Genomic DNA, 12,270 nt, shown 5'->3' with positions numbered 1-12,270 from the left:
GCGGATACCTACACAAAATCCGCAATCATATCCGATTAGTGTGCGGATCAGATCCGATAGCCTTGCGGATTGGATCCATATCCCCAATTTTTGGATCGAATTCGGATAAACACCGCAGATATGCGGATCGGATCCGATCCGTGAATATCTCTAGACACGGATGGGATATGTTTTGAGTATAATATATATTTTTTTATTTTGTACGGAACAATATTAGTCTTAATTCATATATTTATTATTGGGTATTAAAAATATACCGTGTTTGTATTATTAGTATTTTTCTAACCTTCTTCACTCCAACCGTGATTAGACCAAAAAATTCGTCCACCTCATTGAAAACAAATGTAATCTAATCAGTTTCCATCTAATAGTGCTATACATTGGCATAATCATAGAATATTTTACTTTAGCGAGTTAACGATACGGTGCTTGGTCACTACAGGAGTATTTTTACAAAGAATTATCAATCAATCATGTATGGCTTCTGATGAAAATAATATATTCAACATGAATGTTGTTTCTTAGGTAAAAAATAATAGATTAAAAAAATCATTAAAATAAGTATATTCATTTTGACAAATATTCTTCCATTTAATACTATAAAAAATATAATAACTATCTTGAATTACTATAGATCCAATTTCTATTGACATCGATATAATGTCTAAATTGAGATATTTTCGAATTATAGTATTCATCAAATAAAAAATCAATGAAACACTCATCCATGCCTTCTCATTTTGAGTAAATTTATGCATAAAAAAATTATACATAAAGAAAAAAAAAGAAAAGAATAGAGCTGAAATAGCAAGAGCGATAAAAATGATGATTCTTATAAGTTTGTAGAGAAACTCTTGGGGAACAGTAATTTTTAGTATTTTTGGCTATCATTTGGCTAACACAAATACTAAATTATCTTTAACAAATAAATTTTATTAAATTATTTGTGCAAATTATATGTTTTTGTGTGTAAAATATCTATAAATGTGTGTACAAATTATTATTGGCCAAGTGCTGACTAAGAATGATAATATTTGTTGATCATGTAACATTGCTCAATTTTGTTTGGCCATCTATATATAAAATACCAAAAGACTATGATTATCTAAAAAAATTTATTTGTATTTATTGCATTTAATTTTAATAAGTAAAAAATTATTTTATTTTAGTTTAGTCTTTGATTCACATGATTTAAATTTGGATGAGTATATATGATTTGATTTGATTTAATTATTAGTTCAAAATATCTTAATTATCTATTTTATTCATAGATTTATTATTTTAATGACTAATAAATTAATCAAATTAATTAATTAATACACATAATTAGTATAATTAATTTGATTTAGTAAATTAAAAGAAATCAATTAATAAATACTACCAGAATATTAAAAGAAATAAATTAAAAATACTACAAAAATAAATTGGTATAAATTATAATAAATTTTGTAATATTTAAATATATATATATATAATCAAATCAATTAGTTGATATAATTAATTTATTATGATAAATTATATTTAATGAGTTAAAATAAATAAATTTAAAACACTCTTAAAAAATATGTCACATCAATTTTATTATTAAATATAAAAATTTGATTTTTATATAATAAAATAGATAAAATTTAATTAATAAATTTAAGAGTAATTTACATAAATAAAATGGTTAAAAACCAATTTTACATAAATGCTTTGATTCAAAACATACATTTGTGTCTCTTTTTTCTTTGTACTTCATTGTAAGGTGTAACAAAGTCAAAATTTATATGTAAATTGAGTTAATAGTCAATTTCGTCCCTGAAAGTGTCCTCGATCTCCATTTTCGTCCCCGAAAGTAAAAATTAATCAAAAACATCCTCGAAAGATACCTGAGTTGTTCACGTTCGTCCTTCCGTCATCTCCGTAGTTGAGATAGCAAACGACCGCTTACATGGCCCGTTAAGTGCCAAAGTGGCAGAGAAGCAGAACGACATTGTTTTGGTTGAATGCGCTACTAGCGTTGAAATGTTGCCGTTTTGTCTTCTGAAGAAGGATTCAAACGTTGCAATGCATTTCCCCTGTCTCATATCAACCATCGCTCTGTCTTTCGCTCCAAAACGTGTCGTGTCCCACAAGGTATGCCCTAAGCGTTTGACCGAAGCTCTGCACCACCCCGACAAGGATCGTTAGTGCTACTGGACGATTACAGTGGAAAGGCTTTGGCCGTTGAATGCAGAGTTGATGTTATATTGGAGCAGCATTGCTAGTAAAAGAAGGCATTGAGACGTTGAGAGGTAAAGATTGAATTCATAATATGATTTCTGACTTATTCTGTAATGTGGTATATTGTTACTGTGGTGGTGTTAATGTTCGTCTGATTTAAGGTAGGGTTTGGGGTATTAGTGTTGTTTTAGCATTTTCGTGTATGAGATTGTGTTACTTTGTATGGCTCTATGATGGTAGTCAGGGATGTATGAATTTAGGGATGGTTCTGTTGCATTTTTTTTGTTAATGGTTGATTGGTACCAACTGGGTGTACTAGGTGGTGATACAGACAGAGTAGTTGTTGCTGGTCATGTTTGTTTATGATGTTTTCGTCTTTGTCATTGTAGATGGAGGGTCCTCCCATGACGTTTGTTTTTCACCATGGTGGGTTGTTTAAGACGAGTGAGGATGGAGACATGGTTTATGAACCTGATGATACAGAGGTATTGATGGGTGTTGAGGGAGACACACTTGATGTATTTTTTGTAAGGGGTTACTATAAGGAGTTGGGATACATTGAGGCTGGAAACTGTTGGTGGAAAGTTCCTGGAGTTCCGATTGCATCTGGGTTGAAGAAGTTGGTGACAGATGCTGACTTGATTGCAATGTGCAAGGATTGTAGGAGGAACCAACATTTGATCAACCTATACTTTGAGGACTGCATCTCACAGCCCTGTGTAGTGGACAACATAGGGGAAGGTGTAGCTCTTTTGGAAGCATGAAGTAGTAAGAAGAAGAAGTTCAGTTCCCAGGCCAAGATGCACCACTCCCAACCTGTGAAGACTCCCACAGTGAAGCACCCTCAGCCCAAGAAACCAACCTCTCAGCTCACTAAGGTAGCCTCACAGCCCAGTAAGCCCAAATCTCAGCCCAGTAAGCTCAATTCTCAGCCCACTAAGCCAGCCTCACAGCCCAGTAAGCCCAACAAGCCTTACTCTCAGCCCACCAAACCAACACATCAGGCCTTAAATACCACCTCTCAACCCATAAAAACTCCCTTGCAGTCAACAAAACTCCACCCTCAACAAACCAAAACCAACACTCAGGGGAAGACAGCCCCACATCATTCCAAAATATCCTCTCAACCATCCAAGAACCCAGAAAGTAATAAGAAGAAAGGAAATATCAGTGCATGCAGAGTGACAAGATTTGGAAGATGTGTAAGAGAAGGTCCCATCCAGGAAGAAGATTCTGACTCTCATGACTCGTATGAGAGTACTGAAAATGAGTTGTACAAGCCTCCAAAAGTTCTAGGAGACAATTTATACAGCAGTGACAGTGATAGTGACAGTGGAAAGGTTCACCAAGAAAGTAAAAGAAAGCTGAAGCCAGGGAGAAGCATAGGCCTCCAAGTCTAGACTAGGGGATAAAGAAATTGACACTGATGACTCAAGTTATGAGGGTTTCGAAGATGAAAAAAGCTCTGAATCTGGTAAGTTCAGGGGGTTTTAGTTGTGCTACTGCTTTAATATTTCATTTGGCCAAATTTTAATGTCTTCCATGTTATGATTTAGTAGATGTAGACGAAGATGATGATGATTGTTTTTCAGATGCTTACTCATGGCATTCAGAGGACTCTGGCAAGGAGTTAGACTCTGATGAGAAGACACCAACTATTTATCCCCAATATAATGAAAAAACCAAATTTGGAAACCTGAAGTTTGAGGTTAGTATGACATTCAAATCAAAAGCTGAATTTATACAAGCCACTAGGGATTACACTATCCAGTGGGGCAGAAATATTTTATTTACAAAGAATGATGGAGTTAGGGTTAGAGTTGTTTGTAAGTCCGGGCTGGGTATGATGGGTTTCCTTAGTTGGATTGGTCTCTACTAGGTCATCTAGCCTACAGGTTTCCGCTTCTAGCCTTCCCTTCGACTAGTTGTCTGTCGCCTCTATTCCTTCTCTCCTTTACACGAAACTTCTTAAAAAAAGAATTTCATCTGTTTTTACTATCCAGAACAAGAATGGTTGGGACAAGAAACATCCATCTCGTTCGTATTTTTGGATACCCGTATAACCATCGAAGACGATTGTCCATGGGTGGTTTATTGTGCATGTAACAGTAAAGACTTGTCTTGGCAAATTAAAACGCTAGCTGATAATCACACCTCCTCTAGAAAGAGGAAAAATAGAGCTGCCACCCAAACCTGGACACTTAACAAGCTAGTTCCCAAGCTTAGAAAGCACCCCACAATGAAGCATCAAGAGGTGTATGATTGGTTTGTCTGAAAGTGTAATGTGTACCTCAATAGCACATGCATCACCAGGGCACTAAAAGCTGCTAGGAAAATTGTTGAGGGTGATGAGATAGCCCAGTATGGTTTGGTGTGGGATTATGCAAACGAGTTACTTACTAAGTTGAAAGTGATACATGATCAATTGATTGGTAGGCCACCTAAGTTGCAAGTGATCAAAAGAAAAGCAAGGGTACCGTCCTCCCCTAAGCATATTGCAACTGGATCTTGGCTGTTTCTATTGAGACCATTAAGGGGACAAGTTCTGGAACTGCTAAGCGGCTGGCCAACTTCATGACCTTTGTGTCTACTCCAGGCTTCAAGGCTCCAAGGAAGACTGATGACAAAGTTTGATTTGTTAGGAATGTGTTATGGTTGACTCATTTTGTGTATGGCACAACATTCTGTTTGTTGCTTTTGTGTATGGTAATTTAGTCTACAGACAATGTATTTGTCACTTAAGAACCTTATGACTTTGAACGGCAGGAAGAAGTCGGCTAATTAAGAAATCAAAACATGGAATACGTTGTAAGTATAGTTCTTAACCAGCTAAGATCCGCCTCGTCAATTTAGAAAAGTTGTCACAAATTTTAGAATTAAAAATACTGAGAGTATGAGTCCCAGGTCGTCTCCCAACGAGTTGCAGGAAAGCGTGCTAATTTATTAATCAGAAATTTTCCAGAAGGTTTGAGTTGGATAATGAGTAATTCTCCTAGGTTCTTCCATGTTACCTGCACGTGAATCAACTGGATCAGTAGTAAAAGAGCTTGTCTCACTCTCAGATGGCGGTTCAGATTCGCCCTCAGATGAGACTGGTGAATCGATAACAATCACTTCACCACCCTCAGAGGCTAACCGACGTCGAGCTCGCCTAATACATGAAAGAGTTCTTTCAATTTCAGGATCAAAAGCGGCTAAGCTCGGATCAGGCAGTGAACGCGTCATTCAATGAGAAAGACATATAGCTCATGGTAACAGAAATAAAAACAAAATATGCAAATAAAAATAAAAATATGTACATTAATTAATAATCTAGCACACTATTGCAACTCCCCGGCAACGGCACCAAAAATTGAACGGCATGCAGAAGTCGGCTAATTAAGAAATCAAAACATGGAATATGTTGTGAGTATAGTTCTTAACTAGCTAAGATCCACCTCGTCAATTTAGAAAAGTTGTCATAAATTTTAGAATTAAAAATACTAAGAGTATCAGTCCCAGGTCGTCTCCCAACGAGTTGCAGGAAAGCGTGCTAATTTATTAATCAGAAATTTTCCAGAAGGTTTGAGTTGGATAATGAGTAATTAAAATAATTGTAAATTAAAGCAATAAAACTAAGAATTATTATTAATATTAAAAGGTCTTGACTGGGGGAATGATTAATTGGAAGTTCTATCCTTGTTGGAATCTTCTCAAGTGTAGTGTAAAGAGGTTGTTGTTTTCACTTAGTTAACCCTTACTAAATAAAGGAAAGTCAAGTGATTGAGCTAACTCTTACCTGCAAATCCTAGTCCTCTCCCTTGGGAAGGTCTAGCGTTAGTAGGTACAGAATTAGCCAACAACGTCCAATTTAACTAAGCACTTGAGCATTCCAACTCAAGTATCTCCTCTTAATCAATCCCATGTCAAGTAGAAAATCTACTCCATTGACATGGAATTAATACTCATAAAAATATAAGAAGACATAATTAAATGAAATAAAATAGAGAATTAATTAAAAATAAAAGTAACTCTATATATTAATAAATCCAAAATGAGACATACTTATTTGAATAGGGTCAATGAGCAACTAATAAGAGTAAAGGAATATGGAAACAAACTAAAGTGATGTCTTCACGGAGGTAATGACTCTTCAGCATCCAAAATCCAAAGCAAAATCATAAACTATCAATGTAAAGCTAATCTAGATTCTGATCTAAAACTAAAAGTAATCCTAATATCAATGTATCTGAATATGTGTGGATACGTGTTTGAGTCTCTGCATGTTCCCTAGCTTTAGTCTGTGTTTCTGGGCCAAAACTGGGTTAAAACACGGCCCGAAATTGTCTCCAGCGTATTCTGCAATTTCTGCAGATCGCGCAGGTCACGCGTACGCATCGTCCACGTGATCGCGTCATTCAGTGATTTTCCTTGTCATGCGTTCGCGTTGTCCACGCGTTCGCGTCATTCGTACAGACTCCACTCCACGCGTTTGCGTCAGGCACGCGTTCGCGTCGCTGCGATTTCTTCATTTCGCGCGCTCGCGTGAGCCATGTACTCGCGTCAGTGTTCCCTGGTCATCTCCTTAGTTTCTTGTGTTTCTCCCATTTTTGCAAGCTTCCTCTCCATTCTCTAAGCCATTCTTGCCCTATGAAACCTGAAACACTTAACATACGGATCACGACATCAAATGGTATAAAAGAGATTAAAAAAATTTACAAATTAAAGGTCTCTAGGAAGCAAGTTTTCAACTATAAACAATACTACGAAGGAATTATAAAATTCATGCAATCCATATGAAAAAGTAGGTAAAGACTTGATAAAACCACTCAATTAAACACAATATAAATCATAAAATAATGGTTTATCAACCTCCCCACACTTAAATATTAGCATGTCCTCATGCTTAGCTTAAGGAGATAAAATAAATGAGTAGGGAAATGTAAGACTCATGCAATGCAATGCAATGCAACTTATATATATATATGAATGCAACTATATGATTCTTGTCCACTTGGTTAAAAATAAATAAGCTCTTCAAGACAAACATAAATCAAATTCCACTAATTCAATTTATACAGTAAGAACAGATAAAAATGTAAGAAGACATCTCATAAAAGCAGGGAACATAGAATTAAGCATTGAACCCTCACTGATGGTGTATATGCACTCTAGTCTCTCAAGTGTATAGGGTAATCACTCTACTTTTCTCTAATCATGCTTTCTAAACTTTGTTCTTCACCTAACCAATCAACAATATTTAAAGTACTAATGCAAACATCGTGAGGTCTTTTAAAGGTTGTAATGGGGCCAAGGTAAAGGTGAGGGTATATATATGGCTAACTGAGCTAAAATCTGAATCTTTGACTTAACTTAAGCTCTTACCTAAGATACATACTCTATATAACTCTAGAATCATGCCTAACTACCCATAATTTCCACTTTCACATTCCATACTCATGTATTAACTTTTTCTCTTAATTTTCTTATCACATATGCATTGGAGCTTTACTTAACTTAGAATTGGGTAATTTTGTCCCCTTATTTATTTAAATATTTATTGAATATTTTTGGATTTTTTTTTTAAATATAAATAACATATCAATGCACATGGATTTTTAATTTTTCTGTTTTACATGAGTAGGTACCCAAATTTTCATTATTTTATTAAGGTAAGAACATAACATATTCCTTTATTAACTCATGTTTCCACAATTTTCCCATGCTTAATTAACACACAATATTTATCTTAAGCTAACCAAAGATTCAAGTTGGGGTGTTTAATTATTTTTCTACTTAAGGCTAGTGATGTGGTAAAATATAGAACAAATGGGATCTAAAAGGCTCAAAGTGGCTGACAAGGGTGATTTAAAGGGTAGGCTTATTTGGGATAAGTGAGCTAAACAATTGATGGCCTCAATCATATGCATGCATATAACACATTAAACATTGGACATATAGGATGGAACAAAATAAAGATTACAATCATAGAGAAGTGAACACACAAGAATAAAATATTTATGGTTAAACAATGTAACCATGTAATTAAGCTCAAAATCTCACGGGTTGTGTGTTCTTAGCTTTTTAAACTATGTTCCAAATTTCCAATTACAACTTCAAACAAATTTAACACAAAAGTTTTGATTTAAATTAGTGAAAATTTTCAAAAATAGGGTCTTAAAAAGAAACTTATTATTTTTCAACCAAATAGAACATGCATGCAACTAATTATTACTATGCAATCTATCCTAAAGAAAAAATAACTAAGTATCCTATTTTATTGGTGTTTAGGAAAGAGAAATTACCTCCGGAAGTCAGGTACTGGCCGACCTCCCCACACTTAAAGCTTTGCACCGTCCTCGGTGCCATCTGTCAGGAACAAAGGGGGGTTGGTAGCAGCATCTCCACCATCGGGACCGTCATGGCTCCCTGTGCTGGTAAATGAAGTGGAGTCCGGGGTGTCTGGGTCTTCGTTAGGTGGGTGGTTACCAACAAGTAGCTCCTTGAGGTATGTAAATCTGCGCTTGTTTTGGCGGTCTCTTTGCTTTCCTTTCCGGTCAAGTCGGTCTAACCTCTCAAGTATCTGATGGAGCAGTTGGTATGTGGAAGGTGCTTGTGATGTGGAAGAAGAAGGGGTATCTTCTGCTGGTTCTGTACTCCGGTTGATAGTGGCTGCTGGAGGTCTGATATACTTCCCGTTAGGGACGTATTGATCATCTCGTGGAATCATGGCCTTGGTGTCCCCAGCTCTATAGGAGACTCCGGCTACTGAGACTAGATCTGAAACCAAGGCGAGGAAAGGTTGGTTGCCCGCAATTTGTACGTGTCTCATAGCATGCCGAATGTGTCTTGGTAAATTGAGGTGCTGGTCTGTAAGGATACACCAGAGTAAAACAGCCATGTCTGCAGTGAAGGAGGATTCGTGAGTGCTCGGAAAGACGTAATGGGACATAATTTGTGCCCATACTCGAGCCTCCAAGGTGAGTGCGAAAGCCAATATGCCCTTAGGTCGGGAACGATGGTATCTGTAGATCCATATGCTGCCAGGTTGTGCGATAACTCTGAGAACAGCGTCCCAGTCAAATTGGTATGTATGGCGCTTGAATGAGGCTTATTGAAATGCGTCCAGTCCTTCTGGAGCAGGGGGAAGATCTAAAGCTTGTTGAATGGCTTTTTCGGTTATGGGGACTTGCTTCTGATGGACATAGACAGACTGCATGGTTGGCATGTGAAAATTGGAGTAGAATTCAACTACCCATGAAAGATTAACCTGACGTGGCTGTCTCTGTAGGAATCCCCATTGTCTTTGCTTGATGTGGGGCTCAACAATTTCAGTAATGTTGGTTGGAAGGATGAGAAGGTGCTCATTGTTATAGTTCCTTGCTGCCAGGATTGGGAACATCTGCTTACAGTAGCGGTTAGTGAACCGTGCAATGTCCTTTATTGGAAAGGCTTTTTCTTTTTCATCGACCTTAATGATCCTCTTGATTCGTTTTGTTGAGGGTTTCACCGCTGTTGAAGATGGCTCTTCCACTAATACTCTTTGTGTTCCTCTCCTTGCTGGTGGTTTGGGAGTAGCTTTCTCCTTGCCTTTCTTGGTGGCCATCCTGAAAAAGGAAAGAGAAAGTAATATGTAAAGCTAAGGGTTCGAGCAAGGGAGCGAACATTATGGGTGATAATCAATGCATGGTAAAGAAGGATGTCATTAACACATGGTCTAGACTACATGTGAAAAGTTCATCAAAGGTGATAAAGCAAGTGCATGTGATGGCAATTAAATGCAAGATGTTTATTAGCATGCTGGCAAAGGCATGAGTAGCATAGATAAAGCATTCAATGTCCAAGTTAGATTACCAAGCCTTTCAAACTAATAATTTGTTTGTATTGACAATTATATATAATTAATAAAATATAAAAGGGGTTTTATGAAAAATAGGCATTAGAGTAGTAGAATAGAAAGATTTAAAATAATGCGTAATGCCATACGGACTTTTTCACAAACACATAGCATGCATGGTAAATATGTTATTGAAAATATTAAATTGAACATGCAAGCAACCCTTTAAGAAGTAATATTAATTGTCAAACAATTCTTTAATAGACTCACAAGCAAAATATAGAAGAAAATAATTACCTAATTTAAAATTCTAACACCAATTAAAGGAATTAAAAGAAAAGAAAAGAAAGAAAAGGAAAATATAGATAATGAAAGTGAAAAGAGAAAGAAAACATAAATAAAAATAATAAAAAAAAGTAAAAAGTAAAGAAAGAATGAAAAATAACCTTGATAATAGATGTGAAAAATAAGGGAGGAGAAAGTAAAAAGTGAGAAAGAGTAAAGAGGGAAGAAGGGAGAAGAAAGAAATAAGAAGGGAAAAAGAAAAATTAGGATTTGGGGAAGAAAATATATGATATTTGGCTGATCTGGATAATCTATGCGCCGCATGTGATGCGGACGCGTGGGTCACGCGGTCGCGTGACTTGATTTGTGCCAGTGGCGCGAGAGCAGCCTCGCGTTCACGCGACTCTCTGTTTCAAACTCATTTTGCCAAAATTTAGGGTGACGCGTTCGCGTGGGTGACGCGATCGCGTGAATGGCCATATTTTGAGGACGACGCGGCCACGTGGGGCACGCGGTCGCGTGATAGGGCTGGTGCTTCCAGCATCATTCTAGCCCAGCTCCATCATAACTTGCTGCCATACATCTCTTTTACGTCGATTTTTTTTGGGGCACGCGTTCGCGTGGGTGACGTGGACGCGTGGGCATGTTTGTGCCTGAGGCACGCCTCCAGCCACGCTTTCGCGTGACTTTCTGCTCAATTCTCTTTTCTTCCTAACGCAACTATAACGCGGACGCGCCGCGTGTGTTTTTTTTTTTTATGTAGAATACAAATGCAAATGTAAATGCAGGCTATATGCAGAAATTATGAGAAGAGTCATTAACAAAAATAAAAATAGAATAAAGTAAATTAAAACTAAGACTGAAACGGAACGATCATACCATGGTGGGTTGTCTCCCACCTAGCACTTTGCTTTTACGTCCTTAAGTTGGACGCTCTTCAGACTCATTCTGCTTCTGTTGGTGGGTCTTCCAAGAGGAAGACCTCTAGTTCCTTGTGATCCTTCGTCTTCTCACCATGATAAAGCTTTAGACGATGTCCATTGACCTTTAGAAATTTGGAGCTAGAAGGATGACGCAGGTAAAAAACTCCGTATGGCTCTGCCTTTTCTACTCTGTAGGGACCTTCCCATCTTGATCTCAGTTTACCTGGCATAAGCCTCAGTCTGGAGTTATAAAGGAGAACTAATTCCCCTAGTCTGAATTCTCTCATTTTTATATGCTTGTCATGGACAACCTTCATCTTTTCTTTGTATCTCCTGAAGTTGTCATATGCTTCTAGGCGAAGATTCTCCAATTCTGCTAGTTGCAGCTTTCTTTTGGCACCAGCTTCCTCAAAATTCATGTTGCACTCCCTCACAGCCCAGAAAGCCTTGTGTTCCACCTCCACTGGAAGGTGGCAAGCCTTTCCGTATACTAAGCGGAAGGGGCTCATCCCAATGGATGTCTTGTACGCTGTTCTATATGCCCAGAGTGCATCTTGTAGCCTGGCACTCCAGTCTTTCCTGTGAGGTTTTACTATCTTCTCCAAAATGCGTTTAATCTCTCTGTTAGAGACTTCTATTTGCCCATTGGTCTGGGGATGGTAAGCTGTTGCTACTTTATGAACTATCCTATGCTTCTTCAGTAATCTTGTCAGTCTCCTGTTACAAAAGTGGTTGCCTTGATTGCTCACGATTGCTCGTGGTGATCCAAAGCGACAAATAATATGGTTTCTAACAAAGGAAACAATAGTGTTAGCATCATCAGTACGGGTAGGAATTGCTTCCACCTATTTAGAAACATAATCTACAGCTAACAGTATATAAAAGTAACCATTAGAATTTGGAAATGGACCCATGAAGTCAATGCCCCAAACATCAAAAATTTCACAGAAAAGCATAATCTGTTAAGGCATCTCATCCCTCTTGGATGTATTACCAAACCTTTGGCAAGGGGAACAAGATTTACAAAATTCAGTAGCGTCT

The sequence above is a fragment of the Arachis ipaensis genome, chromosome B5, assembly GCF_059453495.1.
Source record: "Arachis ipaensis isolate K30076 ecotype BB chromosome B5, ASM5945349v1, whole genome shotgun sequence".
Taxonomy (NCBI): Eukaryota; Viridiplantae; Streptophyta; class Magnoliopsida; order Fabales; family Fabaceae; genus Arachis; species Arachis ipaensis.
This window is presented reverse-complemented; position numbering follows the sequence as displayed.